This window comes from Ambystoma mexicanum, chromosome 9, assembly GCF_040938575.1.
Source record: "Ambystoma mexicanum isolate Mex_15411 chromosome 9, UKY_AmexF1_1, whole genome shotgun sequence".
In the NCBI taxonomy this organism is placed as follows: Eukaryota; Metazoa; Chordata; class Amphibia; order Caudata; family Ambystomatidae; genus Ambystoma; species Ambystoma mexicanum.
The window spans coordinates 561,373,953-561,401,141 of NC_090931.1; the positions used below are offsets into that span (position 1 = coordinate 561,373,953).

A 27,189-nucleotide genomic window follows, 5' to 3' on the forward strand; every position below is an offset into this window, starting at 1 on the left:
GCTGCTTATTATTCTGGTGAAAAATAGAGACAGCTCCCCTGTTCTTAGGGTTGCTTGGTGTCTGTGCTGTCGATTATGTGGGTTCTGATTTGTTAGCTGTGCAAATCTCCACATGGACCAAACACCTTGCGTCGCCCCGGTAAACACAATTGGCCGTGGGCCCTTTTGTGCGCTGCCCTGGGGGACCCAAGCGACAAGTTCCGGCTGTTGCATGCTGGCCTACTTCCATTTCACAAAGGTTAAGCCATTCTGATTTGCCACTGTTTTTCATCTGGCGCAATCCTCGTGCTTCTGTGAAAACAACACTGTACTGCCTTTGAATCTGCCTATTCAGCTGGGTACTTTTCAGGTCCGACTCAAATGCTTGTCTGGCCAATGCGCGCAATACCCTTCCATCACATGCATTACGTTCTCATAAAAGTCACACCGCCATTGTTCACGTTGCCTCCCACTTATGCTTGCTCGAATTCCACTGCAAAGCTTCCCAGATATTGAATAACACTCATTGCCATCGTAATATGGCCACTCTGTTTACTGAGGCCAGCCTTGGCTGGGCCATGGGAGCCCCTTGTCTCTGTCATCCACACTGACGAATTTTATTGGCTGCTGGTCTTCAATATGTAAATTTACAAAGTACAGGCATTTTTGTCATCTTTTGCCAACGCTATGGATAGGAAATGTTTTCTATGGTGTTGCGGGAAAGGTTTTCCTATGCAGAAATGGAGGGGCTTTTTGTTGCCTTTGGGACGATAGACGCTTTCCCACCCTAAGTGAGATGGGTGGCAGCTTCTTCCACCTGCCTGGGCTGCCCTTTGTGCTATTAAGACTATACTTTCAGGGATCATTTCTATAGTTCTTAACTGAGGAAATGTGTTCGAAAGTGTCTGGTCTTCGCTAACCACGAGGAAGAGTTGAAGTGTTCTCTTCTGAGCGTGAAGCAAGTGGACAGTGTTGCATTTATGCAGCTGCTGTCTGCTATTGATGACCGTTCCTCTCTCCCTTTCAGGAGGGTTGGAGGAAGGGAACACAAACTGAGTGGTTAGCTGCTTATTATTCTGGTGAAAAATAGAGACAGCTCCCCTGTTTTTAGGGTTGCTTGGTGTCTGTGCTGTCGATTATGTGGGTTCTGATTTGTTAGCTGTGCAAATCTCCACATGGACCAAACACCTTGCGTCGCCCCGGTAAACACAATTGGCCGTGGGCCCTTTTGTGCGCTGCCCTGGGGGGACCCAAGCGACAAGTTCCGGCTGTTGCATGCTGGCCTACTTCCATTTCACAAAGGTTAAGCCATTCTGATTTGCCACTGTTTTCCATCTGGCGCAATCCTCGTGCTTCTGTGAAAACAACACTGTACTGCCCCTTTGGGGGATTTGAATCTGCCTATTCAGCTGGGTACTTTTCAGGTCCGACTCAAATGCTTGTCTGGCCAATGCGCGCAATACCCTTCCATCACATGCATTACGTTCTCATAAAAGTCACACCGCCATTGTTCACGTTGCCTCCCACTTATGCTTGCTCGAATTCCACTGCAAAGCTTCCCAGATATTGAATAACACTCATTGCCATCGTAATATGGCCACTCTGTTTACTGAGGCCAGCCTTGGCTGGGCCATGGGAGCCCCTTGTCTCTGTCATCCACACTGACGAATTTTATTGGCTGCTGGTCTTCAATATGTAAATTTACAAAGTACAGGCATTTTTGTCATCTTTTGCCAACGCTATGGAAAGGAAAGGTTTTCTATGGGGTTGCGGGAAAGGTTTTCCTATGCAGAAATGGGGGGGCTTTTTGTTGCCTTTGGGACGATAGATGCTTTCCCACCCTAAGTGAGATGGGTGGCAGCTTCTTCCACCTGCCTGGGCTGCCCTTTTTGCTATTAAGACTATACTTTCAGGGATCATTTCTATAGTTCTTAACTGAGGAAATGTGTTCGAAAGTGTCTGGTCTTCGCTAACCACGAGGAAGAGTTGAAGTGTTCTCTTCTGAGCGTGAAGCAAGTGGACAGTGTTGCATTTATGCAGCTGCTGTCTGCTATTGATGACCGTTCCTCTCTCCCTTTCAGGAGGGTTGGAGGAAGGGAACACAAACTGAGTGGTTAGCTGCTTATTATTCTGGTGAAAAATAGAGACAGCTCCCCTGTTCTTAGGGTTGCTTGGTGTCTGTGCTGTCGATTATGTGGGTTCTGATTTGTTAGCTGTGCAAATCTCCACATTGACCAAACACCTTGCGTCGCCCCGGTAAACACAATTGGCCGTGGGCCCTTTTGTGCGCTGCCCTGGGGGACCCAAGCGACAAGTTCCGGCTGTTGCATGCTGGCCTACTTCCATTTCACAAAGGTTAAGCCATTCTGATTTGCCACTGTTTTTCATCTGGCGCAATCCTCGTGCTTCTGTGAAAACAACACTGTACTGCCTTTGAATCTGCCTATTCAGCTGGGTACTTTTCAGGTCCGACTCAAATGCTTGTCTGGCCAATGCGCGCAATACCCTTCCATCACATGCATTACGTTCTCATAAAAGTCACACCGCCATTGTTCACGTTGCCTCCCACTTATGCTTGCTCGAATTCCACTGCAAAGCTTCCCAGATATTGAATAACACTCATTGCCATCGTAATATGGCCACTCTGTTTACTGAGGCCAGCCTTGGCTGGGCCATGGGAGCCCCTTGTCTCTGTCATCCACACTGACGAATTTTATTGGCTGCTGGTCTTCAATATGTAAATTTACAAAGTACAGGCATTTTTGTCATCTTTTGCCAACGCTATGGAAAGGAAAGGTTTTCTATGGGGTTGCGGGAAAGGTTTTCCTATGCAGAAATGGGGGGGCTTTTTGTTGCCTTTGGGACGATAGACGCTTTCCCACCCTAAGTGAGATGGGTGGCAGCTTCTTCCACCTGCCTGGGCTGCCCTTTGTGCTATTAAGACTATACTTTCAGGGATCATTTCTATAGTTCTTAACTGAGGAAATGTGTTCGAAAGTGTCTGGTCTTCGCTAACCACGAGGAAGAGTTGAAGTGTTCTCTTCTGAGCGTGAAGCAAGTGGACAGTGTTGCATTTATGCAGCTGCTGTCTGCTATTGATGACCGTTCCTCTCTCCCTTTCAGGAGGGTTGGAGGAAGGGAACACAAACTGAGTGGTTAGCTGCTTATTATTCTGGTGAAAAATAGAGACAGCTCCCCTGTTCTTAGGGTTGCTTGGTGTCTGTGCTGTCGATTATGTGGGTTCTGATTTGTTAGCTGTGCAAATCTCCACATGGACCAAACACCTTGCGTCGCCCCGGTAAACACAATTGGCCGTGGGCCCTTTTGTGCGCTGCCCTGGGGGACCCAAGCGACAAGTTCCGGCTGTTGCATGCTGGCCTACTTCCATTTCACAAAGGTTAAGCCATTCTGATTTGCCACTGTTTTCCATCTGGCGCAATCCTCGTGCTTCTGTGAAAACAACACTGTACTGCCTTTGAATCTGCCTATTCAGCTGGGTACTTTTCAGGTCCGACTCAAATGCTTGTCTGGCCAATGCGCGCAATACCCTTCCATCACATGCATTACGTTCTCATAAAAGTCACACCGCCATTGTTCACGTTGCCTCCCACTTATGCTTGCTCGAATTCCACTGCAAAGCTTCCCAGATATTGAATAACACTCATTGCCATCGTAATATGGCCACTCTGTTTACTGAGGCCAGCCTTGGCTGGGCCATGGGAGCCCCTTGTCTCTGTCATCCACACTGACGAATTTTATTTGCTGCTGGTCTTCAATATGTAAATTTACAAAGTACAGGCATTTTTGTCATCTTTTGCCAACGCTATGGATAGGAAATGTTTTCTATGGTGTTGCGGGAAAGGTTTTCCTATGCAGAAATGGAGGGGCTTTTTGTTGCCTTTGGGACGATAGACGCTTTCCCACCCTAAGTGAGATGGGTGGCAGCTTCTTCCACCTGCCTGGGCTGCCCTTTGTGCTATTAAGACTATACTTTCAGGGATCATTTCTATAGTTCTTAACTGAGGAAATGTGTTCGAAAGTGTCTGGTCTTCGCTAACCACGAGGAAGAGTTGAAGTGTTCTCTTCTGAGCGTGAAGCAAGTGGACAGTGTTGCATTTATGCAGCTGCTGTCTGCTATTGATGACCGTTCCTCTCTCCCTTTCAGGAGGGTTGGAGGAAGGGAACACAAACTGAGTGGTTAGCTGCTTATTATTCTGGTGAAAAATAGAGACAGCTCCCCTGTTCTTAGGGTTGCTTGGTGTCTGTGCTGTCGATTATGTGGGTTCTGATTTGTTAGCTGTGCAAATCTCCACATGGACCAAACACCTTGCGTCGCCCCGGTAAACACAATTGGCCGTGGGCCCTTTTGTGCGCTGCCCTGGGGGACCCAAGCGACAAGTTCCGGCTGTTGCATGCTGGCCTACTTCCATTTCACAAAGGTTAAGCCATTCTGATTTGCCACTGTTTTTCATCTGGCGCAATCCTCGTGCTTCTGTGAAAACAACACTGTACTGCCTTTGAATCTGCCTATTCAGCTGGGTACTTTTCAGGTCCGACTCAAATGCTTGTCTGGCCAATGCGCGCAATACCCTTCCATCACATGCATTACGTTCTCATAAAAGTCACACCGCCATTGTTCACGTTGCCTCCCACTTATGCTTGCTCGAATTCCACTGCAAAGCTTCCCAGATATTGAATAACACTCATTGCCATCGTAATATGGCCACTCTGTTTACTGAGGCCAGCCTTGGCTGGGCCATGGGAGCCCCTTGTCTCTGTCATCCACACTGACGAATTTTATTGGCTGCTGGTCTTCAATATGTAAATTTACAAAGTACAGGCATTTTTGTCATCTTTTGCCAACGCTATGGATAGGAAATGTTTTCTATGGTGTTGCGGGAAAGGTTTTCCTATGCAGAAATGGAGGGGCTTTTTGTTGCCTTTGGGACGATAGACGCTTTCCCACCCTAAGTGAGATGGGTGGCAGCTTCTTCCACCTGCCTGGGCTGCCCTTTGTGCTATTAAGACTATACTTTCAGGGATCATTTCTATAGTTCTTAACTGAGGAAATGTGTTCGAAAGTGTCTGGTCTTCGCTAACCACGAGGAAGAGTTGAAGTGTTCTCTTCTGAGCGTGAAGCAAGTGGACAGTGTTGCATTTATGCAGCTGCTGTCTGCTATTGATGACCGTTCCTCTCTCCCTTTCAGGAGGGTTGGAGGAAGGGAACACAAACTGAGTGGTTAGCTGCTTATTATTCTGGTGAAAAATAGAGACAGCTCCCCTGTTCTTAGGGTTGCTTGGTGTCTGTGCTGTCGATTATGTGGGTTCTGATTTGTTAGCTGTGCAAATCTCCACATGGACCAAACACCTTGCGTCGCCCCGGTAAACACAATTGGCCGTGGGCCCTTTTGTGCGCTGCCCTGGGGGACCCAAGCGACAAGTTCCGGCTGTTGCATGCTGGCCTACTTCCATTTCACAAAGGTTAAGCCATTCTGATTTGCCACTGTTTTCCATCTGGCGCAATCCTCGTGCTTCTGTGAAAACAACACTGTACTGCCCCTTTGGGGGATTTGAATCTGCCTATTCAGCTGGGTACTTTTCAGGTCCGACTCAAATGCTTGTCTGGCCAATGCGCGCAATACCCTTCCATCACATGCATTACGTTCTCATAAAAGTCACACCGCCATTGTTCACGTTGCCTCCCACTTATGCTTGCTCGAATTCCACTGCAAAGCTTCCCAGATATTGAATAACACTCATTGCCATCGTAATATGGCCACTCTGTTTACTGAGGCCAGCCTTGGCTGGGCCATGGGAGCCCCTTGTCTCTGTCATCCACACTGACAAATTTTATTGGCTGCTGGTCTTCAATATGTAAATTTACAAAGTACAGGCATTTTTGTCATCTTTTGCCAACGCTATGGAAAGGAAAGGTTTTCTATGGGGTTGCGGGAAAGGTTTTCCTATGCAGAAATGGGGGGGCTTTTTGTTGCCTTTGGGACGATAGATGCTTTCCCACCCTAAGTGAGATGGGTGGCAGCTTCTTCCACCTGCCTGGGCTGCCCTTTTTGCTATTAAGACTATACTTTCAGGGATCATTTCTATAGTTCTTAACTGAGGAAATGTGTTCGAAAGTGTCTGGTCTTCGCTAACCACGAGGAAGAGTTGAAGTGTTCTCTTCTGAGCGTGAAGCAAGTGGACAGTGTTGCATTTATGCAGCTGCTGTCTGCTATTGATGACCGTTCCTCTCTCCCTTTCAGGAGGGTTGGAGGAAGGGAACACAAACTGAGTGGTTAGCTGCTTATTATTCTGGTGAAAAATAGAGACAGCTCCCCTGTTCTTAGGGTTGCTTGGTGTCTGTGCTGTCGATTATGTGGGTTCTGATTTGTTAGCTGTGCAAATCTCCACATGGACCAAACACCTTGCGTCGCCCCGGTAAACACAATTGGCCGTGGGCCCTTTTGTGCGCTGCCCTGGGGGACCCAAGCGACAAGTTCCGGCTGTTGCATGCTGGCCTACTTCCATTTCACAAAGGTTAAGCCATTCTGATTTGCCACTGTTTTCCATCTGGCGCAATCCTCGTGCTTCTGTGAAAACAACACTGTACTGCCCCTTTGGGGGATTTGAATCTGCCTATTCAGCTGGGTACTTTTCAGGTCCGACTCAAATGCTTGTCTGGCCAATGCGCGCAATACCCTTCCATCACATGCATTACGTTCTCATAAAAGTCACACCGCCATTGTTCACGTTGCCTCCCACTTATGCTTGCTCGAATTCCACTGCAAAGCTTCCCAGATATTGAATAACACTCATTGCCATCGTAATATGGCCACTCTGTTTACTGAGGCCAGCCTTGGCTGGGCCATGGGAGCCCCTTGTCTCTGTCATCCACACTGACAAATTTTATTGGCTGCTGGTCTTCAATATGTAAATTTACAAAGTACAGGCATTTTTGTCATCTTTTGCCAACGCTATGGAAAGGAAAGGTTTTCTATGGGGTTGCGGGAAAGGTTTTCCTATGCAGAAATGGGGGGGCTTTTTGTTGCCTTTGGGACGATAGATGCTTTCCCACCCTAAGTGAGATGGGTGGCAGCTTCTTCCACCTGCCTGGGCTGCCCTTTTTGCTATTAAGACTATACTTTCAGGGATCATTTCTATAGTTCTTAACTGAGGAAATGTGTTCGAAAGTGTCTGGTCTTCGCTAACCACGAGGAAGAGTTGAAGTGTTCTCTTCTGAGCGTGAAGCAAGTGGACAGTGTTGCATTTATGCAGCTGCTGTCTGCTATTGATGACCGTTCCTCTCTCCCTTTCAGGAGGGTTGGAGGAAGGGAACACAAACTGAGTGGTTAGCTGCTTATTATTCTGGTGAAAAATAGAGACAGCTCCCCTGTTCTTAGGGTTGCTTGGTGTCTGTGCTGTCGATTATGTGGGTTCTGATTTGTTAGCTGTGCAAATCTCCACATGGACCAAACACCTTGCGTCGCCCCGGTAAACACAATTGGCCGTGGGCCCTTTTGTGCGCTGCCCTGGGGGACCCAAGCGACAAGTTCCGGCTGTTGCATGCTGGCCTACTTCCATTTCACAAAGGTTAAGCCATTCTGATTTGCCACTGTTTTTCATCTGGCGCAATCCTCGTGCTTCTGTGAAAACAACACTGTACTGCCTTTGAATCTGCCTATTCAGCTGGGTACTTTTCAGGTCCGACTCAAATGCTTGTCTGGCCAATGCGCGCAATACCCTTCCATCACATGCATTACGTTCTCATAAAAGTCACACCGCCATTGTTCACGTTGCCTCCCACTTATGCTTGCTCGAATTCCACTGCAAAGCTTCCCAGATATTGAATAACACTCATTGCCATCGTAATATGGCCACTCTGTTTACTGAGGCCAGCCTTGGCTGGGCCATGGGAGCCCCTTGTCTCTGTCATCCACACTGACGAATTTTATTGGCTGCTGGTCTTCAATATGTAAATTTACAAAGTACAGGCATTTTTGTCATCTTTTGCCAACGCTATGGATAGGAAATGTTTTCTATGGTGTTGCGGGAAAGGTTTTCCTATGCAGAAATGGAGGGGCTTTTTGTTGCCTTTGGGACGATAGACGCTTTCCCACCCTAAGTGAGATGGGTGGCAGCTTCTTCCACCTGCCTGGGCTGCCCTTTGTGCTATTAAGACTATACTTTCAGGGATCATTTCTATAGTTCTTAACTGAGGAAATGTGTTCGAAAGTGTCTGGTCTTCGCTAACCACGAGGAAGAGTTGAAGTGTTCTCTTCTGAGCGTGAAGCAAGTGGACAGTGTTGCATTTATGCAGCTGCTGTCTGCTATTGATGACCGTTCCTCTCTCCCTTTCAGGAGGGTTGGAGGAAGGGAACACAAACTGAGTGGTTAGCTGCTTATTATTCTGGTGAAAAATAGAGACAGCTCCCCTGTTCTTAGGGTTGCTTGGTGTCTGTGCTGTCGATTATGTGGGTTCTGATTTGTTAGCTGTGCAAATCTCCACATGGACCAAACACCTTGCGTCGCCCCGGTAAACACAATTGGCCGTGGGCCCTTTTGTGCGCTGCCCTGGGGGACCCAAGCGACAAGTTCCGGCTGTTGCATGCTGGCCTACTTCCATTTCACAAAGGTTAAGCCATTCTGATTTGCCACTGTTTTCCATCTGGCGCAATCCTCGTGCTTCTGTGAAAACAACACTGTACTGCCCCTTTGGGGGATTTGAATCTGCCTATTCAGCTGGGTACTTTTCAGGTCCGACTCAAATGCTTGTCTGGCCAATGCGCGCAATACCCTTCCATCACATGCATTACGTTCTCATAAAAGTCACACCGCCATTGTTCACGTTGCCTCCCACTTATGCTTGCTCGAATTCCACTGCAAAGCTTCCCAGATATTGAATAACACTCATTGCCATCGTAATATGGCCACTCTGTTTACTGAGGCCAGCCTTGGCTGGGCCATGGGAGCCCCTTGTCTCTGTCATCCACACTGACGAATTTTATTGGCTGCTGGTCTTCAATATGTAAATTTACAAAGTACAGGCATTTTTGTCATCTTTTGCCAACGCTATGGATAGGAAATGTTTTCTATGGTGTTGCGGGAAAGGTTTTCCTATGCAGAAATGGAGGGGCTTTTTGTTGCCTTTGGGACGATAGACGCTTTCCCACCCTAAGTGAGATGGGTGGCAGCTTCTTCCACCTGCCTGGGCTGCCCTTTGTGCTATTAAGACTATACTTTCAGGGATCATTTCTATAGTTCTTAACTGAGGAAATGTGTTCGAAAGTGTCTGGTCTTCGCTAACCACGAGGAAGAGTTGAAGTGTTCTCTTCTGAGCGTGAAGCAAGTGGACAGTGTTGCATTTATGCAGCTGCTGTCTGCTATTGATGACCGTTCCTCTCTCCCTTTCAGGAGGGTTGGAGGAAGGGAACACAAACTGAGTGGTTAGCTGCTTATTATTCTGGTGAAAAATAGAGACAGCTCCCCTGTTCTTAGGGTTGCTTGGTGTCTGTGCTGTCGATTATGTGGGTTCTGATTTGTTAGCTGTGCAAATCTCCACATGGACCAAACACCTTGCGTCGCCCCGGTAAACACAATTGGCCGTGGGCCCTTTTGTGCGCTGCCCTGGGGGACCCAAGCGACAAGTTCCGGCTGTTGCATGCTGGCCTACTTCCATTTCGCAAAGGTTAAGCCATTCTGATTTGCCACTGTTTTTCATCTGGCGCAATCCTCGTGCTTCTGTGAAAACAACACTGTACTGCCTTTGAATCTGCCTATTCAGCTGGGTACTTTTCAGGTCCGACTCAAATGCTTGTCTGGCCAATGCGCGCAATACCCTTCCATCACATGCATTACGTTCTCATAAAAGTCACACCGCCATTGTTCACGTTGCCTCCCACTTATGCTTGCTCGAATTCCACTGCAAAGCTTCCCAGATATTGAATAACACTCATTGCCATCGTAATATGGCCACTCTGTTTACTGAGGCCAGCCTTGGCTGGGCCATGGGAGCCCCTTGTCTCTGTCATCCACACTGACGAATTTTATTGGCTGCTGGTCTTCAATATGTAAATTTACAAAGTACAGGCATTTTTGTCATCTTTTGCCAACGCTATGGATAGGAAATGTTTTCTATGGTGTTGCGGGAAAGGTTTTCCTATGCAGAAATGGAGGGGCTTTTTGTTGCCTTTGGGACGATAGACGCTTTCCCACCCTAAGTGAGATGGGTGGCAGCTTCTTCCACCTGCCTGGGCTGCCCTTTGTGCTATTAAGACTATACTTTCAGGGATCATTTCTATAGTTCTTAACTGAGGAAATGTGTTCGAAAGTGTCTGGTCTTCGCTAACCACGAGGAAGAGTTGAAGTGTTCTCTTCTGAGCGTGAAGCAAGTGGACAGTGTTGCATTTATGCAGCTGCTGTCTGCTATTGATGACCGTTCCTCTCTCCCTTTCAGGAGGGTTGGAGGAAGGGAACACAAACTGAGTGGTTAGCTGCTTATTATTCTGGTGAAAAATAGAGACAGCTCCCCTGTTCTTAGGGTTGCTTGGTGTCTGTGCTGTCGATTATGTGGGTTCTGATTTGTTAGCTGTGCAAATCTCCACATGGACCAAACACCTTGCGTCGCCCCGGTAAACACAATTGGCCGTGGGCCCTTTTGTGCGCTGCCCTGGGGGACCCAAGCGACAAGTTCCGGCTGTTGCATGCTGGCCTACTTCCATTTCACAAAGGTTAAGCCATTCTGATTTGCCACTGTTTTCCATCTGGCGCAATCCTCGTGCTTCTGTGAAAACAACACTGTACTGCCCCTTTGGGGGATTTGAATCTGCCTATTCAGCTGGGTACTTTTCAGGTCCGACTCAAATGCTTGTCTGGCCAATGCGCGCAATACCCTTCCATCACATGCATTACGTTCTCATAAAAGTCACACCGCCATTGTTCACGTTGCCTCCCACTTATGCTTGCTCGAATTCCACTGCAAAGCTTCCCAGATATTGAATAACACTCATTGCCATCGTAATATGGCCACTCTGTTTACTGAGGCCAGCCTTGGCTGGGCCATGGGAGCCCCTTGTCTCTGTCATCCACACTGACGATTTTTATTGGCTGCTGGTCTTCAATATGTAAATTTACAAAGTACAGGCATTTTTGTCATCTTTTGCCAACGCTATGGATAGGAAATGTTTTCTATGGTGTTGCGGGAAAGGTTTTCCTATGCAGAAATGGAGGGGCTTTTTGTTGCCTTTGGGACGATAGACGCTTTCCCACCCTAAGTGAGATGGGTGGCAGCTTCTTCCACCTGCCTGGGCTGCCCTTTGTGCTATTAAGACTATACTTTCAGGGATCATTTCTATAGTTCTTAACTGAGGAAATGTGTTCGAAAGTGTCTGGTCTTCGCTAACCACGAGGAAGAGTTGAAGTGTTCTCTTCTGAGCGTGAAGCAAGTGGACAGTGTTGCATTTATGCAGCTGCTGTCTGCTATTGATGACCGTTCCTCTCTCCCTTTCAGGAGGGTTGGAGGAAGGGAACACAAACTGAGTGGTTAGCTGCTTATTATTCTGGTGAAAAATAGAGACAGCTCCCCTGTTCTTAGGGTTGCTTGGTGTCTGTGCTGTCGATTATGTGGGTTCTGATTTGTTAGCTGTGCAAATCTCCACATGGACCAAACACCTTGCGTCGCCCCGGTAAACACAATTGGCCGTGGGCCCTTTTGTGCGCTGCCCTGGGGGACCCAAGCGACAAGTTCCGGCTGTTGCATGCTGGCCTACTTCCATTTCACAAAGGTTAAGCCATTCTGATTTGCCACTGTTTTCCATCTGGCGCAATCCTCGTGCTTCTGTGAAAACAACACTGTACTGCCCCTTTGGGGGATTTGAATCTGCCTATTCAGCTGGGTACTTTTCAGGTCCGACTCAAATGCTTGTCTGGCCAATGCGCGCAATACCCTTCCATCACATGCATTACGTTCTCATAAAAGTCACACCGCCATTGTTCACGTTGCCTCCCACTTATGCTTGCTCGAATTCCACTGCAAAGCTTCCCAGATATTGAATAACACTCATTGCCATCGTAATATGGCCACTCTGTTTACTGAGGCCAGCCTTGGCTGGGCCATGGGAGCCCCTTGTCTCTGTCATCCACACTGACGAATTTTATTGGCTGCTGGTCTTCAATATGTAAATTTACAAAGTACAGGCATTTTTGTCATCTTTTGCCAACGCTATGGATAGGAAATGTTTTCTATGGTGTTGCGGGAAAGGTTTTCCTATGCAGAAATGGAGGGGCTTTTTGTTGCCTTTGGGACGATAGACGCTTTCCCACCCTAAGTGAGATGGGTGGCAGCTTCTTCCACCTGCCTGGGCTGCCCTTTTTGCTATTAAGACTATACTTTCAGGGATCATTTCTATAGTTCTTAACTGAGGAAATGTGTTCGAAAGTGTCTGGTCTTCGCTAACCACGAGGAAGAGTTGAAGTGTTCTCTTCTGAGCGTGAAGCAAGTGGACAGTGTTGCATTTATGCAGCTGCTGTCTGCTATTGATGACCGTTCCTCTCTCCCTTTCAGGAGGGTTGGAGGAAGGGAACACAAACTGAGTGGTTAGCTGCTTATTATTCTGGTGAAAAATAGAGACAGCTCCCCTGTTCTTAGGGTTGCTTGGTGTCTGTGCTGTCGATTATGTGGGTTCTGATTTGTTAGCTGTGCAAATCTCCACATGGACCAAACACCTTGCGTCGCCCCGGTAAACACAATTGGCCGTGGGCCCTTTTGTGCGCTGCCCTGGGGGACCCAAGCGACAAGTTCCGGCTGTTGCATGCTGGCCTACTTCCATTTCACAAAGGTTAAGCCATTCTGATTTGCCACTGTTTTTCATCTGGCGCAATCCTCGTGCTTCTGTGAAAACAACACTGTACTGCCTTTGAATCTGCCTATTCAGCTGGGTACTTTTCAGGTCCGACTCAAATGCTTGTCTGGCCAATGCGCGCAATACCCTTCCATCACATGCATTACGTTCTCATAAAAGTCACACCGCCATTGTTCACGTTGCCTCCCACTTATGCTTGCTCGAATTCCACTGCAAAGCTTCCCAGATATTGAATAACACTCATTGCCATCGTAATATGGCCACTCTGTTTACTGAGGCCAGCCTTGGCTGGGCCATGGGAGCCCCTTGTCTCTGTCATCCACACTGACGAATTTTATTGGCTGCTGGTCTTCAATATGTAAATTTACAAAGTACAGGCATTTTTGTCATCTTTTGCCAACGCTATGGATAGGAAATGTTTTCTATGGTGTTGCGGGAAAGGTTTTCCTATGCAGAAATGGAGGGGCTTTTTGTTGCCTTTGGGACGATAGACGCTTTCCCACCCTAAGTGAGATGGGTGGCAGCTTCTTCCACCTGCCTGGGCTGCCCTTTGTGCTATTAAGACTATACTTTCAGGGATCATTTCTATAGTTCTTAACTGAGGAAATGTGTTCGAAAGTGTCTGGTCTTCGCTAACCACGAGGAAGAGTTGAAGTGTTCTCTTCTGAGCGTGAAGCAAGTGGACAGTGTTGCATTTATGCAGCTGCTGTCTGCTATTGATGACCGTTCCTCTCTCCCTTTCAGGAGGGTTGGAGGAAGGGAACACAAACTGAGTGGTTAGCTGCTTATTATTCTGGTGAAAAATAGAGACAGCTCCCCTGTTCTTAGGGTTGCTTGGTGTCTGTGCTGTCGATTATGTGGGTTCTGATTTGTTAGCTGTGCAAATCTCCACATGGACCAAACACCTTGCGTCGCCCCGGTAAACACAATTGGCCGTGGGCCCTTTTGTGCGCTGCCCTGGGGGACCCAAGCGACAAGTTCCGGCTGTTGCATGCTGGCCTACTTCCATTTCACAAAGGTTAAGCCATTCTGATTTGCCACTGTTTTTCATCTGGCGCAATCCTCGTGCTTCTGTGAAAACAACACTGTACTGCCTTTGAATCTGCCTATTCAGCTGGGTACTTTTCAGGTCCGACTCAAATGCTTGTCTGGCCAATGCGCGCAATACCCTTCCATCACATGCATTACGTTCTCATAAAAGTCACACCGCCATTGTTCACGTTGCCTCCCACTTATGCTTGCTCGAATTCCACTGCAAAGCTTCCCAGATATTGAATAACACTCATTGCCATCGTAATATGGCCACTCTGTTTACTGAGGCCAGCCTTGGCTGGGCCATGGGAGCCCCTTGTCTCTGTCATCCACACTGACGAATTTTATTGGCTGCTGGTCTTCAATATGTAAATTTACAAAGTACAGGCATTTTTGTCATCTTTTGCCAACGCTATGGAAAGGAAAGGTTTTCTATGGGGTTGCGGGAAAGGTTTTCCTATGCAGAAATGGGGGGGCTTTTTGTTGCCTTTGGGACGATAGATGCTTTCCCACCCTAAGTGAGATGGGTGGCAGCTTCTTCCACCTGCCTGGGCTGCCCTTTTTGCTATTAAGACTATACTTTCAGGGATCATTTCTATAGTTCTTAACTGAGGAAATGTGTTCGAAAGTGTCTGGTCTTCGCTAACCACGAGGAAGAGTTGAAGTGTTCTCTTCTGAGCGTGAAGCAAGTGGACAGTGTTGCATTTATGCAGCTGCTGTCTGCTATTGATGACCGTTCCTCTCTCCCTTTCAGGAGGGTTGGAGGAAGGGAACACAAACTGAGTGGTTAGCTGCTTATTATTCTGGTGAAAAATAGAGACAGCTCCCCTGTTCTTAGGGTTGCTTGGTGTCTGTGCTGTCGATTATGTGGGTTCTGATTTGTTAGCTGTGCAAATCTCCACATGGACCAAACACCTTGCGTCGCCCCGGTAAACACAATTGCCGTGGGCCCTTTTGTGCGCTGCCCTGGGGGACCCAAGCGACAAGTTCCGGCTGTTGCATGCTGGCCTACTTCCATTTCACAAAGGTTAAGCCATTCTGATTTGCCACTGTTTTTCATCTGGCGCAATCCTCGTGCTTCTGTGAAAACAACACTGTACTGCCTTTGAATCTGCCTATTCAGCTGGGTACTTTTCAGGTCCGACTCAAATGCTTGTCTGGCCAATGCGCGCAATACCCTTCCATCACATGCATTACGTTCTCATAAAAGTCACACCGCCATTGTTCACGTTGCCTCCCACTTATGCTTGCTCGAATTCCACTGCAAAGCTTCCCAGATATTGAATAACACTCATTGCCATCGTAATATGGCCACTCTGTTTACTGAGGCCAGCCTTGGCTGGGCCATGGGAGCCCCTTGTCTCTGTCATCCACACTGACGAATTTTATTGGCTGCTGGTCTTCAATATGTAAATTTACAAAGTACAGGCATTTTTGTCATCTTTTGCCAACGCTATGGATAGGAAATGTTTTCTATGGTGTTGCGGGAAAGGTTTTCCTATGCAGAAATGGAGGGGCTTTTTGTTGCCTTTGGGACGATAGACGCTTTCCCACCCTAAGTGAGATGGGTGGCAGCTTCTTCCACCTGCCTGGGCTGCCCTTTGTGCTATTAAGACTATACTTTCAGGGATCATTTCTATAGTTCTTAACTGAGGAAATGTGTTCGAAAGTGTCTGGTCTTCGCTAACCACGAGGAAGAGTTGAAGTGTTCTCTTCTGAGCGTGAAGCAAGTGGACAGTGTTGCATTTATGCAGCTGCTGTCTGCTATTGATGACCGTTCCTCTCTCCCTTTCAGGAGGGTTGGAGGAAGGGAACACAAACTGAGTGGTTAGCTGCTTATTATTCTGGTGAAAAATAGAGACAGCTCCCCTGTTCTTAGGGTTGCTTGGTGTCTGTGCTGTCGATTATGTGGGTTCTGATTTGTTAGCTGTGCAAATCTCCACATGGACCAAACACCTTGCGTCGCCCCGGTAAACACAATTGGCCGTGGGCCCTTTTGTGCGCTGCCCTGGGGGACCCAAGCGACAAGTTCCGGCTGTTGCATGCTGGCCTACTTCCATTTCACAAAGGTTAAGCCATTCTGATTTGCCACTGTTTTTCATCTGGCGCAATCCTCGTGCTTCTGTGAAAACAACACTGTACTGCCTTTGAATCTGCCTATTCAGCTGGGTACTTTTCAGGTCCGACTCAAATGCTTGTCTGGCCAATGCGCGCAATACCCTTCCATCACATGCATTACGTTCTCATAAAAGTCACACCGCCATTGTTCACGTTGCCTCCCACTTATGCTTGCTCGAATTCCACTGCAAAGCTTCCCAGATATTGAATAACACTCATTGCCATCGTAATATGGCCACTCTGTTTACTGAGGCCAGCCTTGGCTGGGCCATGGGAGCCCCTTGTCTCTGTCATCCACACTGACGAATTTTATTGGCTGCTGGTCTTCAATATGTAAATTTACAAAGTACAGGCATTTTTGTCATCTTTTGCCAACGCTATGGATAGGAAATGTTTTCTATGGTGTTGCGGGAAAGGTTTTCCTATGCAGAAATGGAGGGGCTTTTTGTTGCCTTTGGGACGATAGACGCTTTCCCACCCTAAGTGATATGGGTGGCAGCTTCTTCCACCTGCCTGGGCTGCCCTTTGTGCTATTAAGACTATACTTTCAGGGATCATTTCTATAGTTCTTAACTGAGGAAATGTGTTCGAAAGTGTCTGGTCTTCGCTAACCACGAGGAAGAGTTGAAGTGTTCTCTTCTGAGCGTGAAGCAAGTGGACAGTGTTGCATTTATGCAGCTGCTGTCTGCTATTGATGACCGTTCCTCTCTCACTTTCAGGAGGGTTGGAGGAAGGGAACACAAACTGAGTGGTTAGCTGCTTATTATTCTGGTGAAAAATAGAGACAGCTCCCCTGTTCTTAGGGTTGCTTGGTGTCTGTGCTGTCGATTATGTGGGTTCTGATTTGTTAGCTGTGCAAATCTCCACATGGACCAAACACCTTGCGTCGCCCCGGTAAACACAATTGGCCGTGGGCCCTTTTGTGCGCTGCCCTGGGGGACCCAAGCGACAAGTTCCGGCTGTTGCATGCTGGCCTACTTCCATTTCACAAAGGTTAAGCCATTCTGATTTGCCACTGTTTTCCATCTGGCGCAATCCTCGTGCTTCTATGAAAACAACACTGTACTGCCCCTTTGGGGGATTTGAATCTGCCTATTCAGCTGGGTACTTTTCAGGTCCGACTCAAATGCTTGTCTGGCCAATGCGCGCAATACCCTTCCATCACATGCATTACGTTCTCATAAAAGTCACACCGCCATTGTTCACGTTGCCTCCCACTTATGCTTGCTCGAATTCCACTGCAAAGCTTCCCAGATATTGAATAACACTCATTGCCATCGTAATATGGCCACTCTGTTTACTGAGGCCAGCCTTGGCTGGGCCATGGGAGCCCCTTGTCTCTGTCATCCACACTGACGAATTTTATTTGCTGCTGGTCTTCAATATGTAAATTTACAAAGTACAGGCATTTTTGTCATCTTTTGCCAACGCTATGGATAGGAAATGTTTTCTATGGTGTTGCGGGAAAGGTTTTCCTATGCAGAAATGGAGGGGCTTTTTGTTGCCTTTGGGACGATAGACGCTTTCCCACCCTAAGTGAGATGGGTGGCAGCTTCTTCCACCTGCCTGGGCTGCCCTTTGTGCTATTAAGACTATACTTTCAGGGATCATTTCTATAGTTCTTAACTGAGGAAATGTGTTCGAAAGTGTCTGGTCTTCGCTAACCACGAGGAAGAGTTGAAGTGTTCTCTTCTGAGCGTGAAGCAAGTGGACAGTGTTGCATTTATGCAGCTGCTGTCTGCTATTGATGACCGTTCCTCTCTCCCTTTCAGGAGGGTTGGAGGAAGGGAACACAAACTGAGTGGTTAGCTGCTTATTATTCTGGTGAAAAATAGAGACAGCTCCCCTGTTCTTAGGGTTGCTTGGTGTCTGTGCTGTCGATTATGTGGGTTCTGATTTGTTAGCTGTGCAAATCTCCACATGGACCAAACACCTTGCGTCGCCCCGGTAAACACAATTGGCCGTGGGCCCTTTTGTGCGCTGCCCTGGGGGACCCAAGCGACAAGTTCCGGCTGTTGCATGCTGGCCTACTTCCATTTCACAAAGGTTAAGCCATTCTGATTTGCCACTGTTTTTCATCTGGCGCAATCCTCGTGCTTCTGTGAAAACAACACTGTACTGCCTTTGAATCTGCCTATTCAGCTGGGTACTTTTCAGGTCCGACTCAAATGCTTGTCTGGCCAATGCGCGCAATACCCTTCCATCACATGCATTACGTTCTCATAAAAGTCACACCGCCATTGTTCACGTTGCCTCCCACTTATGCTTGCTCGAATTCCACTGCAAAGCTTCCCAGATATTGAATAACACTCATTGCCATCGTAATATGGCCACTCTGTTTACTGAGGCCAGCCTTGGCTGGGCCATGGGAGCCCCTTGTCTCTGTCATCCACACTGACGAATTTTATTGGCTGCTGGTCTTCAATATGTAAATTTACAAAGTACAGGCATTTTTGTCATCTTTTGCCAACGCTATGGATAGGAAATGTTTTCTATGGTGTTGCGGGAAAGGTTTTCCTATGCAGAAATGGAGGGGCTTTTTGTTGCCTTTGGGACGATAGACGCTTTCCCACCCTAAGTGAGATGGGTGGCAGCTTCTTCCACCTGCCTGGGCTGCCCTTTGTGCTATTAAGACTATACTTTCAGGGATCATTTCTATAGTTCTTAACTGAGGAAATGTGTTCGAAAGTGTCTGGTCTTCGCTAACCACGAGGAAGAGTTGAAGTGTTCTCTTCTGAGCGTGAAGCAAGTGGACAGTGTTGCATTTATGCAGCTGCTGTCTGCTATTGATGACCGTTCCTCTCTCCCTTTCAGGAGGGTTGGAGGAAGGGAACACAAACTGAGTGGTTAGCTGCTTATTATTCTGGTGAAAAATAGAGACAGCTCCCCTGTTCTTAGGGTTGCTTGGTGTCTGTGCTGTCGATTATGTGGGTTCTGATTTGTTAGCTGTGCAAATCTCCACATGGACCAAACACCTTGCGTCGCCCCGGTAAACACAATTGGCTGTGGGCCCTTTTGTGCGCTGCCCTGGGGGACCCAAGCGACAAGTTCCGGCTGTTGCATGCTGGCCTACTTCCATTTCACAAAGGTTAAGCCATTCTGATTTGCCACTGTTTTTCATCTGGCGCAATCCTCGTGCTTCTGTGAAAACAACACTGTACTGCCTTTGAATCTGCCTATTCAGCTGGGTACTTTTCAGGTCCGACTCAAATGCTTGTCTGGCCAATGCGCGCAATACCCTTCCATCACATGCATTACGTTCTCATAAAAGTCACACCGCCATTGTTCACGTTGCCTCCCACTTATGCTTGCTCGAATTCCACTGCAAAGCTTCCCAGATATTGAATAACACTCATTGCCATCGTAATATGGCCACTCTGTTTACTGAGGCCAGCCTTGGCTGGGCCATGGGAGCCCCTTGTCTCTGTCATCCACACTGACGAATTTTATTGGCTGCTGGTCTTCAATATGTAAATTTACAAAGTACAGGCATTTTTGTCATCTTTTGCCAACGCTATGGATAGGAAATGTTTTCTATGGTGTTGCGGGAAAGGTTTTCCTATGCAGAAATGGAGGGGCTTTTTGTTGCCTTTGGGACGATAGACGCTTTCCCACCCTAAGTGAGATGGGTGGCAGCTTCTTCCACCTGCCTGGGCTGCCCTTTGTGCTATTAAGACTATACTTTCAGGGATCATTTCTATAGTTCTTAACTGAGGAAATGTGTTCGAAAGTGTCTGGTCTTCGCTAACCACGAGGAAGAGTTGAAGTGTTCTCTTCTGAGCGTGAAGCAAGTGGACAGTGTTGCATTTATGCAGCTGCTGTCTGCTATTGATGACCGTTCCTCTCTCCCTTTCAGGAGGGTTGGAGGAAGGGAACACAAACTGAGTGGTTAGCTGCTTATTATTCTGGTGAAAAATAGAGACAGCTCCCCTGTTTTTAGGGTTGCTTGGTGTCTGTGCTGTCGATTATGTGGGTTCTGATTTGTTAGCTGTGCAAATCTCCACATGGACCAAACACCTTGCGTCGCCCCGGTAAACACAATTGGCCGTGGGCCCTTTTGTGCGCTGCCCTGGGGGACCCAAGCGACAAGTTCCGGCTGTTGCATGCTGGCCTACTTCCATTTCACAAAGGTTAAGCCATTCTGATTTGCCACTGTTTTCCATCTGGCGCAATCCTCGTGCTTCTGTGAAAACAACACTGTACTGCCCCTTTGGGGGATTTGAATCTGCCTATTCAGCTGGGTACTTTTCAGGTCCGACTCAAATGCTTGTCTGGCCAATGCGCGCAATACCCTTCCATCACATGCATTACGTTCTCATAAAAGTCACACCGCCATTGTTCACGTTGCCTCCCACTTATGCTTGCTCGAATTCCACTGCAAAGCTTCCCAGATATTGAATAACACTCATTGCCATCGTAATATGGCCACTCTGTTTACTGAGGCCAGCCTTGGCTGGGCCATGGGAGCCCCTTGTCTCTGTCATCCACACTGACGAATTTTATTGGCTGCTGGTCTTCAATATGTAAATTTACAAAGTACAGGCATTTTTGTCATCTTTTGCCAACGCTATGGATAGGAAATGTTTTCTATGGTGTTGCGGGAAAGGTTTTCCTATGCAGAAATGGAGGGGCTTTTTGTTGCCTTTGGGACGATAGACGCTTTCCCACCCTAAGTGAGATGGGTGGCAGCTTCTTCCACCTGCCTGGGCTGCCCTTTTTGCTATTAAGACTATACTTTCAGGGATCATTTCTATAGTTCTTAACTGAGGAAATGTGTTCGAAAGTGTCTGGTCTTCGCTAACCACGAGGAAGAGTTGAAGTGTTCTCTTCTGAGCGTGAAGCAAGTGGACAGTGTTGCATTTATGCAGCTGCTGTCTGCTATTGATGACCGTTCCTCTCTCCCTTTCAGGAGGGTTGGAGGAAGGGAACACAAACTGAGTGGTTAGCTGCTTATTATTCTGGTGAAAAATAGAGACAGCTCCCCTGTTCTTAGGGTTGCTTGGTGTCTGTGCTGTCGATTATGTGGGTTCTGATTTGTTAGCTGTGCAAATCTCCACATGGACCAAACACCTTGCGTCGCCCCGGTAAACACAATTGGCCGTGGGCCCTTTTGTGCGCTGCCCTGGGGGACCCAAGCGACAAGTTCCGGCTGTTGCATGCTGGCCTACTTCCATTTCACAAAGGTTAAGCCATTCTGATTTGCCACTGTTTTTCATCTGGCGCAATCCTCGTGCTTCTGTGAAAACAACACTGTACTGCCTTTGAATCTGCCTATTCAGCTGGGTACTTTTCAGGTCCGACTCAAATGCTTGTCTGGCCAATGCGCGCAATACCCTTCCATCACATGCATTACGTTCTCATAAAAGTCACACCGCCATTGTTCACGTTGCCTCCCACTTATGCTTGCTCGAATTCCACTGCAAAGCTTCCCAGATATTGAATAACACTCATTGCCATCGTAATATGGCCACTCTGTTTACTGAGGCCAGCCTTGGCTGGGCCATGGGAGCCCCTTGTCTCTGTCATCCACACTGACGAATTTTATTGGCTGCTGGTCTTCAATATGTAAATTTACAAAGTACAGGCATTTTTGTCATCTTTTGCCAACGCTATGGATAGGAAATGTTTTCTATGGTGTTGCGGGAAAGGTTTTCCTATGCAGAAATGGAGGGGCTTTTTGTTGCCTTTGGGACGATAGACGCTTTCCCACCCTAAGTGAGATGGGTGGCAGCTTCTTCCACCTGCCTGGGCTGCCCTTTGTGCTATTAAGACTATACTTTCAGGGATCATTTCTATAGTTCTTAACTGAGGAAATGTGTTCGAAAGTGTCTGGTCTTCGCTAACCACGAGGAAGAGTTGAAGTGTTCTCTTCTGAGCGTGAAGCAAGTGGACAGTGTTGCATTTATGCAGCTGCTGTCTGCTATTGATGACCGTTCCTCTCTCCCTTTCAGGAGGGTTGGAGGAAGGGAACACAAACTGAGTGGTTAGCTGCTTATTATTCTGGTGAAAAATAGAGACAGCTCCCCTGTTCTTAGGGTTGCTTGGTGTCTGTGCTGTCGATTATGTGGGTTCTGATTTGTTAGCTGTGCAAATCTCCACATGGACCAAACACCTTGCGTCGCCCCGGTAAACACAATTGGCCGTGGGCCCTTTTGTGCGCTGCCCTGGGGGACCCAAGCGACAAGTTCCGGCTGTTGCATGCTGGCCTACTTCCATTTCACAAAGGTTAAGCCATTCTGATTTGCCACTGTTTTTCATCTGGCGCAATCCTCGTGCTTCTGTGAAAACAACACTGTACTGCCTTTGAATCTGCCTATTCAGCTGGGTACTTTTCAGGTCCGACTCAAATGCTTGTCTGGCCAATGCGCGCAATACCCTTCCATCACATGCATTACGTTCTCATAAAAGTCACACCGCCATTGTTCACGTTGCCTCCCACTTATGCTTGCTCGAATTCCACTGCAAAGCTTCCCAGATATTGAATAACACTCATTGCCATCGTAATATGGCCACTCTGTTTACTGAGGCCAGCCTTGGCTGGGCCATGGGAGCCCCTTGTCTCTGTCATCCACACTGACGAATTTTATTGGCTGCTGGTCTTCAATATGTAAATTTACAAAGTACAGGCATTTTTGTCATCTTTTGCCAACGCTATGGATAGGAAATGTTTTCTATGGTGTTGCGGGAAAGGTTTTCCTATGCAGAAATGGAGGGGCTTTTTGTTGCCTTTGGGACGATAGACGCTTTCCCACCCTAAGTGAGATGGGTGGCAGCTTCTTCCACCTGCCTGGGCTGCCCTTTGTGCTATTAAGACTATACTTTCAGGGATCATTTCTATAGTTCTTAACTGAGGAAATGTGTTCGAAAGTGTCTGGTCTTCGCTAACCACGAGGAAGAGTTGAAGTGTTCTCTTCTGAGCGTGAAGCAAGTGGACAGTGTTGCATTTATGCAGCTGCTGTCTGCTATTGATGACCGTTCCTCTCTCCCTTTCAGGAGGGTTGGAGGAAGGGGAACACAAACTGAGTGGTTAGCTGCTTATTATTCTGGTGAAAAATAGAGACAGCTCCCCTGTTCTTAGGGTTGCTTGGTGTCTGTGCTGTCGATTATGTGGGTTCTGATTTGTTAGCTGTGCAAATCTCCACATGGACCAAACACCTTGCGTCGCCCCGGTAAACACAATTGGCCGTGGGCCCTTTTGTGCGCTGCCCTGGGGGACCCAAGCGACAAGTTCCGGCTGTTGCATGCTGGCCTACTTCCATTTCACAAAGGTTAAGCCATTCTGATTTGCCACTGTTTTTCATCTGGCGCAATCCTCGTGCTTCTGTGAAAACAACACTGTACTGCCTTTGAATCTGCCTATTCAGCTGGGTACTTTTCAGGTCCGACTCAAATGCTTGTCTGGCCAATGCGCGCAATACCCTTCCATCACATGCATTACGTTCTCATAAAAGTCACACCGCCATTGTTCACGTTGCCTCCCACTTATGCTTGCTCGAATTCCACTGCAAAGCTTCCCAGATATTGAATAACACTCATTGCCATCGTAATATGGCCACTCTGTTTACTGAGGCCAGCCTTGGCTGGGCCATGGGAGCCCCTTGTCTCTGTCATCCACACTGACGAATTTTATTGGCTGCTGGTCTTCAATATGTAAATTTACAAAGTACAGGCATTTTTGTCATCTTTTGCCAACGCTATGGAAAGGAAAGGTTTTCTATGGGGTTGCGGGAAAGGTTTTCCTATGCAGAAATGGGGGGGCTTTTTGTTGCCTTTGGGACGATAGATGCTTTCCCACCCTAAGTGAGATGGGTGGCAGCTTCTTCCACCTGCCTGGGCTGCCCTTTTTGCTATTAAGACTATACTTTCAGGGATCATTTCTATAGTTCTTAACTGAGGAAATGTGTTCGAAAGTGTCTGGTCTTCGCTAACCACGAGGAAGAGTTGAAGTGTTCTCTTCTGAGCGTGAAGCAAGTGGACAGTGTTGCATTTATGCAGCTGCTGTCTGCTATTGATGACCGTTCCTCTCTCCCTTTCAGGAGGGTTGGAGGAAGGGAACACAAACTGAGTGGTTAGCTGCTTATTATTCTGGTGAAAAATAGAGACAGCTCCCCTGTTCTTAGGGTTGCTTGGTGTCTGTGCTGTCGATTATGTGGGTTCTGATTTGTTAGCTGTGCAAATCTCCACATGGACCAAACACCTTGCGTCGCCCCGGTAAACACAATTGCCGTGGGCCCTTTTGTGCGCTGCCCTGGGGGACCCAAGCGACAAGTTCCGGCTGTTGCATGCTGGCCTACTTCCATTTCACAAAGGTTAAGCCATTCTGATTTGCCACTGTTTTTCATCTGGCGCAATCCTCGTGCTTCTGTGAAAACAACACTGTACTGCCTTTGAATCTGCCTATTCAGCTGGGTACTTTTCAGGTCCGACTCAAATGCTTGTCTGGCCAATGCGCGCAATACCCTTCCATCACATGCATTACGTTCTCATAAAAGTCACACCGCCATTGTTCACGTTGCCTCCCACTTATGCTTGCTCGAATTCCACTGCAAAGCTTCCCAGATATTGAATAACACTCATTGCCATCGTAATATGGCCACTCTGTTTACTGAGGCCAGCCTTGGCTGGGCCATGGGAGCCCCTTGTCTCTGTCATCCACACTGACGAATTTTATTGGCTGCTGGTCTTCAATATGTAAATTTACAAAGTACAGGCATTTTTGTCATCTTTTGCCAACGCTATGGATAGGAAATGTTTTCTATGGTGTTGCGGGAAAGGTTTTCCTATGCAGAAATGGAGGGGCTTTTTGTTGCCTTTGGGACGATAGACGCTTTCCCACCCTAAGTGAGATGGGTGGCAGCTTCTTCCACCTGCCTGGGCTGCCCTTTGTGCTATTAAGACTATACTTTCAGGGATCATTTCTATAGTTCTTAACTGAGGAAATGTGTTCGAAAGTGTCTGGTCTTCGCTAACCACGAGGAAGAGTTGAAGTGTTCTCTTCTGAGCGTGAAGCAAGTGGACAGTGTTGCATTTATGCAGCTGCTGTCTGCTATTGATGACCGTTCCTCTCTCCCTTTCAGGAGGGTTGGAGGAAGGGAACACAAACTGAGTGGTTAGCTGCTTATTATTCTGGTGAAAAATAGAGACAGCTCCCCTGTTCTTAGGGTTGCTTGGTGTCTGTGCTGTCGATTATGTGGGTTCTGATTTGTTAGCTGTGCAAATCTCCACATGGACCAAACACCTTGCGTCGCCCCGGTAAACACAATTGGCCGTGGGCCCTTTTGTGCGCTGCCCTGGGGGACCCAAGCGACAAGTTCCGGCTGTTGCATGCTGGCCTACTTCCATTTCACAAAGGTTAAGCCATTCTGATTTGCCACTGTTTTTCATCTGGCGCAATCCTCGTGCTTCTGTGAAAACAACACTGTACTGCCTTTGAATCTGCCTATTCAGCTGGGTACTTTTCAGGTCCGACTCAAATGCTTGTCTGGCCAATGCGCGCAATACCCTTCCATCACATGCATTACGTTCTCATAAAAGTCACACCGCCATTGTTCACGTTGCCTCCCACTTATGCTTGCTCGAATTCCACTGCAAAGCTTCCCAGATATTGAATAACACTCATTGCCATCGTAATATGGCCACTCTGTTTACTGAGGCCAGCCTTGGCTGGGCCATGGGAGCCCCTTGTCTCTGTCATCCACACTGACGAATTTTATTGGCTGCTGGTCTTCAATATGTAAATTTACAAAGTACAGGCATTTTTGTCATCTTTTGCCAACGCTATGGATAGGAAATGTTTTCTATGGTGTTGCGGGAAAGGTTTTCCTATGCAGAAATGGAGGGGCTTTTTGTTGCCTTTGGGACGATAGACGCTTTCCCACCCTAAGTGATATGGGTGGCAGCTTCTTCCACCTGCCTGGGCTGCCCTTTGTGCTATTAAGACTATACTTTCAGGGATCATTTCTATAGTTCTTAACTGAGGAAATGTGTTCGAAAGTGTCTGGTCTTCGCTAACCACGAGGAAGAGTTGAAGTGTTCTCTTCTGAGCGTGAAGCAAGTGGACAGTGTTGCATTTATGCAGCTGCTGTCTGCTATTGATGACCGTTCCTCTCTCACTTTCAGGAGGGTTGGAGGAAGGGAACACAAACTGAGTGGTTAGCTGCTTATTATTCTGGTGAAAAATAGAGACAGCTCCCCTGTTCTTAGGGTTGCTTGGTGTCTGTGCTGTCGATTATGTGGGTTCTGATTTGTTAGCTGTGCAAATCTCCACATGGACCAAACACCTTGCGTCGCCCCGGTAAACACAATTGGCCGTGGGCCCTTTTGTGCGCTGCCCTGGGGGACCCAAGCGACAAGTTCCGGCTGTTGCATGCTGGCCTACTTCCATTTCACAAAGGTTAAGCCATTCTGATTTGCCACTGTTTTCCATCTGGCGCAATCCTCGTGCTTCTATGAAAACAACACTGTACTGCCCCTTTGGGGGATTTGAATCTGCCTATTCAGCTGGGTACTTTTCAGGTCCGACTCAAATGCTTGTCTGGCCAATGCGCGCAATACCCTTCCATCACATGCATTACGTTCTCATAAAAGTCACACCGCCATTGTTCACGTTGCCTCCCACTTATGCTTGCTCGAATTCCACTGCAAAGCTTCCCAGATATTGAATAACACTCATTGCCATCGTAATATGGCCACTCTGTTTACTGAGGCCAGCCTTGGCTGGGCCATGGGAGCCCCTTGTCTCTGTCATCCACACTGACGAATTTTATTTGCTGCTGGTCTTCAATATGTAAATTTACAAAGTACAGGCATTTTTGTCATCTTTTGCCAACGCTATGGATAGGAAATGTTTTCTATGGTGTTGCGGGAAAGGTTTTCCTATGCAGAAATGGAGGGGCTTTTTGTTGCCTTTGGGACGATAGACGCTTTCCCACCCTAAGTGAGATGGGTGGCAGCTTCTTCCACCTGCCTGGGCTGCCCTTTGTGCTATTAAGACTATACTTTCAGGGATCATTTCTATAGTTCTTAACTGAGGAAATGTGTTCGAAAGTGTCTGGTCTTCGCTAACCACGAGGAAGAGTTGAAGTGTTCTCTTCTGAGCGTGAAGCAAGTGGACAGTGTTGCATTTATGCAGCTGCTGTCTGCTATTGATGACCGTTCCTCTCTCCCTTTCAGGAGGGTTGGAGGAAGGGAACACAAACTGAGTGGT

The 27,189-nt window shown here is 47.6% G+C and overlaps 26 non-coding genes across 26 annotated transcripts; all 26 read left to right on the forward strand.

Moving 5' to 3' along the window:
• Positions 1 to 822: 822 nt before the first annotated feature.
• Positions 823 to 1,040, forward strand: LOC138490809 (small nucleolar RNA U3). The gene has a single exon (XR_011275707.1). It is a non-coding gene; the product is annotated as a small nucleolar RNA U3 (small nucleolar RNA).
• Positions 1,041 to 1,876: 836 nt separating this feature from the next.
• On the forward strand, positions 1,877 to 2,094 carry LOC138490810 (small nucleolar RNA U3). The gene has a single exon (XR_011275708.1). It is a non-coding gene; the product is annotated as a small nucleolar RNA U3 (small nucleolar RNA).
• Positions 2,095 to 2,918: 824 nt separating this feature from the next.
• LOC138490811 (small nucleolar RNA U3) lies at positions 2,919 to 3,136 on the forward strand. The gene has a single exon (XR_011275709.1). It is a non-coding gene; the product is annotated as a small nucleolar RNA U3 (small nucleolar RNA).
• An 824-nt stretch (positions 3,137 to 3,960) lies between these two features.
• Positions 3,961 to 4,178, forward strand: LOC138490813 (small nucleolar RNA U3). Its single transcript, XR_011275710.1, has one exon. It is a non-coding gene; the product is annotated as a small nucleolar RNA U3 (small nucleolar RNA).
• An 824-nt stretch (positions 4,179 to 5,002) lies between these two features.
• On the forward strand, positions 5,003 to 5,220 carry LOC138490814 (small nucleolar RNA U3). Its single transcript, XR_011275711.1, has one exon. It is a non-coding gene; the product is annotated as a small nucleolar RNA U3 (small nucleolar RNA).
• An 835-nt stretch (positions 5,221 to 6,055) lies between these two features.
• Positions 6,056 to 6,273, forward strand: LOC138490815 (small nucleolar RNA U3). Its single transcript, XR_011275712.1, has one exon. It is a non-coding gene; the product is annotated as a small nucleolar RNA U3 (small nucleolar RNA).
• Positions 6,274 to 7,108: 835 nt separating this feature from the next.
• On the forward strand, positions 7,109 to 7,326 carry LOC138490816 (small nucleolar RNA U3). Its single transcript, XR_011275713.1, has one exon. It is a non-coding gene; the product is annotated as a small nucleolar RNA U3 (small nucleolar RNA).
• An 824-nt stretch (positions 7,327 to 8,150) lies between these two features.
• On the forward strand, positions 8,151 to 8,368 carry LOC138490817 (small nucleolar RNA U3). Its single transcript, XR_011275714.1, has one exon. It is a non-coding gene; the product is annotated as a small nucleolar RNA U3 (small nucleolar RNA).
• Positions 8,369 to 9,203: 835 nt separating this feature from the next.
• On the forward strand, positions 9,204 to 9,421 carry LOC138490818 (small nucleolar RNA U3). The gene has a single exon (XR_011275715.1). It is a non-coding gene; the product is annotated as a small nucleolar RNA U3 (small nucleolar RNA).
• An 824-nt stretch (positions 9,422 to 10,245) lies between these two features.
• Positions 10,246 to 10,463, forward strand: LOC138490819 (small nucleolar RNA U3). Its single transcript, XR_011275716.1, has one exon. It is a non-coding gene; the product is annotated as a small nucleolar RNA U3 (small nucleolar RNA).
• Positions 10,464 to 11,298: 835 nt separating this feature from the next.
• LOC138490820 (small nucleolar RNA U3) lies at positions 11,299 to 11,516 on the forward strand. Its single transcript, XR_011275717.1, has one exon. It is a non-coding gene; the product is annotated as a small nucleolar RNA U3 (small nucleolar RNA).
• Positions 11,517 to 12,351: 835 nt separating this feature from the next.
• Positions 12,352 to 12,569, forward strand: LOC138490821 (small nucleolar RNA U3). Its single transcript, XR_011275718.1, has one exon. It is a non-coding gene; the product is annotated as a small nucleolar RNA U3 (small nucleolar RNA).
• An 824-nt stretch (positions 12,570 to 13,393) lies between these two features.
• On the forward strand, positions 13,394 to 13,611 carry LOC138490822 (small nucleolar RNA U3). Its single transcript, XR_011275719.1, has one exon. It is a non-coding gene; the product is annotated as a small nucleolar RNA U3 (small nucleolar RNA).
• Positions 13,612 to 14,435: 824 nt separating this feature from the next.
• On the forward strand, positions 14,436 to 14,653 carry LOC138490824 (small nucleolar RNA U3). Its single transcript, XR_011275720.1, has one exon. It is a non-coding gene; the product is annotated as a small nucleolar RNA U3 (small nucleolar RNA).
• Positions 14,654 to 15,476: 823 nt separating this feature from the next.
• Positions 15,477 to 15,694, forward strand: LOC138490825 (small nucleolar RNA U3). Its single transcript, XR_011275721.1, has one exon. It is a non-coding gene; the product is annotated as a small nucleolar RNA U3 (small nucleolar RNA).
• Positions 15,695 to 16,518: 824 nt separating this feature from the next.
• On the forward strand, positions 16,519 to 16,736 carry LOC138490342 (small nucleolar RNA U3). Its single transcript, XR_011275380.1, has one exon. It is a non-coding gene; the product is annotated as a small nucleolar RNA U3 (small nucleolar RNA).
• An 835-nt stretch (positions 16,737 to 17,571) lies between these two features.
• On the forward strand, positions 17,572 to 17,789 carry LOC138490826 (small nucleolar RNA U3). The gene has a single exon (XR_011275722.1). It is a non-coding gene; the product is annotated as a small nucleolar RNA U3 (small nucleolar RNA).
• Positions 17,790 to 18,613: 824 nt separating this feature from the next.
• LOC138490827 (small nucleolar RNA U3) lies at positions 18,614 to 18,831 on the forward strand. The gene has a single exon (XR_011275723.1). It is a non-coding gene; the product is annotated as a small nucleolar RNA U3 (small nucleolar RNA).
• Positions 18,832 to 19,655: 824 nt separating this feature from the next.
• Positions 19,656 to 19,873, forward strand: LOC138490828 (small nucleolar RNA U3). The gene has a single exon (XR_011275724.1). It is a non-coding gene; the product is annotated as a small nucleolar RNA U3 (small nucleolar RNA).
• Positions 19,874 to 20,708: 835 nt separating this feature from the next.
• On the forward strand, positions 20,709 to 20,926 carry LOC138490829 (small nucleolar RNA U3). The gene has a single exon (XR_011275725.1). It is a non-coding gene; the product is annotated as a small nucleolar RNA U3 (small nucleolar RNA).
• Positions 20,927 to 21,750: 824 nt separating this feature from the next.
• LOC138490830 (small nucleolar RNA U3) lies at positions 21,751 to 21,968 on the forward strand. The gene has a single exon (XR_011275726.1). It is a non-coding gene; the product is annotated as a small nucleolar RNA U3 (small nucleolar RNA).
• An 824-nt stretch (positions 21,969 to 22,792) lies between these two features.
• LOC138490409 (small nucleolar RNA U3) lies at positions 22,793 to 23,011 on the forward strand. Its single transcript, XR_011275440.1, has one exon. It is a non-coding gene; the product is annotated as a small nucleolar RNA U3 (small nucleolar RNA).
• An 824-nt stretch (positions 23,012 to 23,835) lies between these two features.
• LOC138490831 (small nucleolar RNA U3) lies at positions 23,836 to 24,053 on the forward strand. Its single transcript, XR_011275727.1, has one exon. It is a non-coding gene; the product is annotated as a small nucleolar RNA U3 (small nucleolar RNA).
• Positions 24,054 to 24,876: 823 nt separating this feature from the next.
• Positions 24,877 to 25,094, forward strand: LOC138490832 (small nucleolar RNA U3). The gene has a single exon (XR_011275728.1). It is a non-coding gene; the product is annotated as a small nucleolar RNA U3 (small nucleolar RNA).
• An 824-nt stretch (positions 25,095 to 25,918) lies between these two features.
• Positions 25,919 to 26,136, forward strand: LOC138490343 (small nucleolar RNA U3). Its single transcript, XR_011275381.1, has one exon. It is a non-coding gene; the product is annotated as a small nucleolar RNA U3 (small nucleolar RNA).
• An 835-nt stretch (positions 26,137 to 26,971) lies between these two features.
• On the forward strand, positions 26,972 to 27,189 carry LOC138490833 (small nucleolar RNA U3). The gene has a single exon (XR_011275729.1). It is a non-coding gene; the product is annotated as a small nucleolar RNA U3 (small nucleolar RNA).